Source organism: Schistocerca cancellata, chromosome 2, assembly GCF_023864275.1.
Source record: "Schistocerca cancellata isolate TAMUIC-IGC-003103 chromosome 2, iqSchCanc2.1, whole genome shotgun sequence".
Lineage (NCBI taxonomy): Eukaryota > Metazoa > Arthropoda > Insecta > Orthoptera > Acrididae > Schistocerca > Schistocerca cancellata.
Genome location: NC_064627.1, coordinates 515141965 through 515147674, shown reverse-complemented (window position 1 = coordinate 515147674; position 5710 = coordinate 515141965). Strand labels below are relative to the sequence as shown.

The 5710-nt window shown below is 45.7% G+C and overlaps 1 pseudogene; it reads right to left on the bottom strand.

Annotated features, from left to right (window-relative positions):
- Window positions 1-2917: 2917 nt before the first annotated feature.
- LOC126164340 (5S ribosomal RNA) lies at window positions 2918-3035 on the bottom strand (annotated as a pseudogene).
- Between the last annotated feature and the right edge of the window lie 2675 nt (window positions 3036-5710).

Sequence of the window (5710 nt, the reverse complement as noted above, 5' to 3'; positions counted from 1 at the left end):
ACTGTACGCGCCATCCAAGCTCTGTCTGACTCAATGCCCAGGCATATCAAGGCCGTTATTACGGCCAGAGGTGGTTGTTCTGGATACTGATTTCTCAGGATCTATGCACCCAAATTGCGTGAAAATGTAATCACATGTCAGTTCTAGTATAATATGTTTGTCCAATGAATACCAGTTTATCATCTGCATTTCTTCTTGGTGCAGCAATACATGTTATTTCATTCTTGCGCTAAACTGTACTTAATAATGTACAAAATAACGAAATTAACCAAAAACAAATCTTTTTTTCTGACAAGTTATGCATATTATTAATATTCCCATTTTTATCACTATTGCTATTATTATCATTATCATTGGCAGTCGCTGTAGTAATGTAAATATTTTAATAAGCATAACTGTTATACAGGAGATGCTATTAGTTTCACACTCTCATATATCTAAACCCAAAAATTTGTGAATACCCAAAATGTATGCTCACAAGCTGTCGCTATCTCTATATACAGATGCTGCATGGAAGATATTGCGATGTGTGATTCCATATGTGTGATGGGGGCTGATGGCTTTGTCCATGATTGATTTCATCCTCATTGTGAGACAACTTGTGGCACAGTCATAATCAGTGTTCACAAGGGTGAGAGCTCGGAAATTCAGAAATCTGGAACACGGCACGTGTGTTGTATTTTCAGTACAAGCACAACTCAGCCTTCAAGAAATTTAGCAGTGACTTTGATGCCAAGAATTATTTCGTTTGTAATGTCTGTAAATTCGCCTCCAAAGATATCCCAGAATACCTGATAAAACTCTGCTGGAAGTCTATCAGGTCCTGGAGACTCCCTTTAGGGCAGTTTTATAAACTGCTTTCGTTTCTTGTACCGATACCTCTGCTCCCAATTTCTCGCAGTCAGTGTCCAAAATGTCGCACCGCAGGTCATGTAACAGGTTTTTTAGTGCTGCATCATCGCCCTCAACATCTAGGGATAAGGTCTTATAATAGGCTGTAACGTGTTTGACGATCTCTGATTTCTGTGAGAAGGCTCGCCAGTCGCCATTATAATCGGTGCTACATGTTTTCTTTGCGCTCGTCTTTATTCAAGTGCGAGGTGATACGACGGCAGTCCTCTGTCGTCTATGGTTCACAAGGGCGACTTCAGACCAAGATTCCTTTTGCTCTTTCACTATGAATTTGCAGGATCTTGGATTTGATTCGATTTAAACGTAGGCGAAGGTTGTCATTTAGTCCCACAGGAGCGTTTAGAGCATCCTTCAGGCATTGCTGGTAAAATTACAGCATGCATCATGTCCAGGAAGATACCTCATGACTGTAATATTGAGCGACCATTCTTATCTGCGGCTTTGCATAAAGCTGGGTCCACACATAACGAAAGTGTCGCCACAACTAATGGCGTACTGCAATTGTATTGCAATTGCACGTGTGACCTCCCAGTTTTTAGAGGCGCTACTTACGGGACGCAACTATTGTTACAGCCGTAGAAAGCTACGTCACTGCTCCGTCGTGGCAGTATTTCGAAACACTAGTATTCTATTGCAGTAACCGTGGTGTAATTGCTGCTGTACGCCATTCGATTTCAGTGTTTTTTATTTTATTTATGAGAAAAGTGAAAACAAAGTTCGGCAGATACACTTTCACAACTTCTATAACTACAAGAAGAGCAACCCATGTTTGATTTTCTGCAGCAATGTGTGTGTGTGTGTGTGTGTGTGTGTGTGTGTGTGTGTGTGTGTGTGTGTGTGTGCAGACCTATGACGTATCCCACAATCTTAAAAGATATTTGAATGAATAAAGAAACTTAATATATTTAACCAAAAAAGCGAGTGGTATAATCTTCGTAGTTTGTGAGACCAAGCATTGTATAAATTGTGCATTACACTCAGGAAATAGTTCCAGAGTGTGATGTTGCAGCTGTGAAACTAAAAATTAGTTTAGAAGTACCTGTATCAACAAATATAATTAGATTCTAAAATCTTGGAAGAGTGGCGTCTCTGCTGATGAGACTTGTATGCCAGCTGTTGGTTAGTTTGCCATTACAGACAGTATTTTCCTCTCTGAGTGTTATTTCTTTTATAAACGTGTTTGTTTCTCCTAATTTATCCCTGTGTGAAATCTATCTTCGGATCCATCATTTGGTTTTCGTCTTCCTAGTACTTAACTCTTGTCACAGCTCCAAGGCCATAACCGGCACTATAACATTCATAACCACCCATATGATTTCAATTGACCCCATATTGAACTGAGCTGTGCAACTACGTACAATTTGCGAGGTACTGTGTGAACGGTAGCTCACATTGCCACTACAGCAAGCCAAAAGCTGTGGCGGCACATTGGATGCGAGAGTGAACCCGGCTTCCCGGCTTAAGCAGTCCACCATTCCAGTGTTGAACTGTAGGTGTTCTCTTGCTGCCGGCAAAGCTGTCACGCAGCTTGCACTTCCAAGCAGAAGTCTGCGTCGCAAGATGTCCTGTATTAAGCTTCCAAACTCTGGGAGCTGGAGCAGCACAGCCAATCTGCAGATGTGTAACGACCACGTAGCCGCAACGATCGCTAATTGCGACTGGGACAATCTCAATGATTTTTACCACATATGAGACCTACTGGGAGACATAAATACGACCTATTCTGCTAGTAACGCTATTGTATACATATGTATATTGCGTTGTAGTTGGGGGCGCCACGTGTCCCGCAGTTCTGTAGTGGGTAGCACTCCGTCTTCAGGCCACGAGTGGCCTACCGGGACCATTCGACCGCCGTGTCATCCTCAGTGGAGGATGCGGATAGGAGGGGCGTGGGGTCAGCACACCGCTCTCCCGGTCGTTATGATGGTATTCTTGACCGAAGCCGCTACTATTCGGTCGAGTAGCTCCTCGATTGGCATCACGAGGCTGAGTGCACCCCGAAAAATGGCAACAGCGCATGGTGGCCTGGATGGTCACCCATCCAAGTGCCGACCACGCCCGACAGCGCTTAACTTCGGTGATCTCACGGGAACCGGTGCAGCCACCGCGGCAAGGCCGTTGCCTTTTGTGGGTAGGAGATTCATAATTTCTGAACATTTGTGGCCTTAGAGTGATGATCGGCAGAGGGTCAAGTCACTACCGAGAGTGAAGAGACAGGTCGTAGCCGGAAGGGGAACGACTTCAGGATTGAAGAACGCAGCGTGCGTCCGTGTGTTATCTGTCCCCTAGGGAGCTTAAATGTTGATAAATTTTACACCTATATTTCACGGGCTGTCGCGCGCCCGTTTGGCAATATCTGAATAGTGTCCAGGCGCTAGCGTATTCTTGTGTTATATAGCAGTGTGAAATTTGACATTGTTGTTGATGTTACAGATGACGTTATATCCATTTACACTGTTAAAATCATTTGCAGTTACTTCCTGAAGGAAAATTATGTCATAATGACCACACTGAAGGAAGTCAATGAAGGACAATACCTTGCGAAACGCCGAAATACCGGTTAGCATTAGAGTTAGAACAAATAAAGCTTTTAGTTGTTCATGAGAGGTAGGCACTGCAAGCAGAGAAAAAAGACAGACAAAAGACAGGAGAAAAGAGAGAATACAATTCACATTTTGAACAGTTCTCGGGTATCCGACCGGGTAGCGTCGTAATTTCTCCACAATATTTCGGTAGACATACACGCTACCATCTTCAGGTGGTTCCTGACGAATGCTGTACTGTCCCTCTCAGCACCCTATATATGCTAGCCGTTACCCCCTCCACCGTTCCTCTCTTGATGTCTTCGGTGCGGCCGGCGCGCTGGCTACTGGAGGCGGTGGGGGATGCGGCACCTGGTTATGAACTGGGGTCAGCAGTCTCCCTGCTGCCGCCGTCGGAGGCGGTCCTCGATCTCTGGGACCGCATCTTTCTCTCCAGGCTGAGTGCAGGGTTCCAAGCCTGACTAAGTTGAAGGCCGCTGTCTTTATTAATTAGATCGTCCTGTAGTCGGATTTCGATGGCCTCTTTAGTAACGCAGTCCCAGAAGTAAGAGGATTGACAAAGTATTTTTTGTTTTTTCACAGTCCATAGTATGGCCAGTCTTTATACAATGGTCAGCCATTGCTGATTTAGTGGCCTGGCGTAATTCGGTATGGCGCTTGTGTTTGCGGCACCTCTCTTCTACAGTGCAGACTGTCTCCCCAATGTATGATTTTCCGCACTTACAGGGAATTTAATAAACGCCTGGTTTTCGAAGGACTTCGAAGTATGGCCAGTCTTTATACAATGTTCAGCCACGGCTGATTTAGTGGCCTGCGGCCTTCGAAAACCAGGCGTTTATCAAATTCCCTGTCAGTGTGGAAAATCATACATTGGGGAGACAGTCTGCACTGTAGAAGAGAGGTGCCGCGAACACAAGCGCCATACCGAATTACGCCAGGCCACTAAATCAGCCGTGGCTCATCATTGTATAAAGACTGGCCATACTCTGTTAATCGTCCTACTTCTGGGACTGCGTTACTAAAGAGGCTATCGAAATCCGACTACAGGACGATCTAATTAACAAAGACAGTGGCCTTCAACTTAGTCAGGTTTGGAACCCTACACTCAGCCTGGAGAGAAAGATGCGGTCCCAGAGATCGAGGACCTCCCCCGACGGCGGCAGCAGGGTGACTGCAGACCACAGTTCAGAACCAGGCGCCGCTTCCCCCACCACCTCCAGTAGCCGCCAAGCCGGCCGCACCGAAGACACCAAGAGAGGAACGGTGGAGGGGGGTAACGGCTAGTATATATAGGGTGCTGAGGGGAACAGCACAGCATTCGTCAGGAACCACCTGATGATGGTAGCGTGTACATCTGCTGAAATATTGTGGAGAAATTACGATGCTACCAGGTCGGATACCCGAGAATTGTTCAATTTGGAAATACGCCGGGAAAACTTCAGATCACAATTCACATTGATTTAACCCTCCATTCTCTTTGAAATGGAGAATTTGGATTGCAGTTCAGGCTGAAGTATTGTATTATGACCAATTAAAAGCCACATTAAAAACTGACCAATCATGTAACTGTTGGTGACCTGATTTTTTTTTTTTTTTTGGGGGGGGGGGGGGGGGGTCTGTACAACGTGGGGTGAGTCCAACTGCATTGCGTGATCTGCATGGGTGTCATCTCCTGAGACCTGGGCTATGGGGCCAGCACAGTGTTCGTGCAGCTCCCCTGCTTTTATTTTTATTGGCATGGGTGTCAAGGCCTCAGTTACAAGCGAATGTGCCTCAATTCTTTCTACTGTTTGCTAAGAATTTCTCTTAGATGCCGCACTGTTGTGTAATGTTGGTGTTCTGCTTCTGTGTCGGCAAAAGGAACTGAAGTTACAGGGGCAGCTGCCAAGGGACATTGTTACTCTGACTTAGCATTCACATTACCACCACCACGTTGGTGTTTGCTCTTGGAGCTCTTGCTCGGGAAACTACTTTAGACAACTGGCCTGAAGATAGACTATGGTCTTTTTGGGAAGCTTGAGTCACTGATGAAGCAGCCGTACTGCGCCCGCGGTCCCGAATTTCGTGAAGTGTCAGGTGTAATATCAACACGATTACATGGCACTGGGTAAATATCAACCACAACAATATCGCTAGTTACAGTGTCGCGTTTTGCCACTGCATTACACGGTGGAGCCTTCGGCATTACTTTCCGGAATGCGTTTCAGTAACCTATAGGACAGGGCTTCCCAACCTTTTCAGCTGGCAGACCCCTT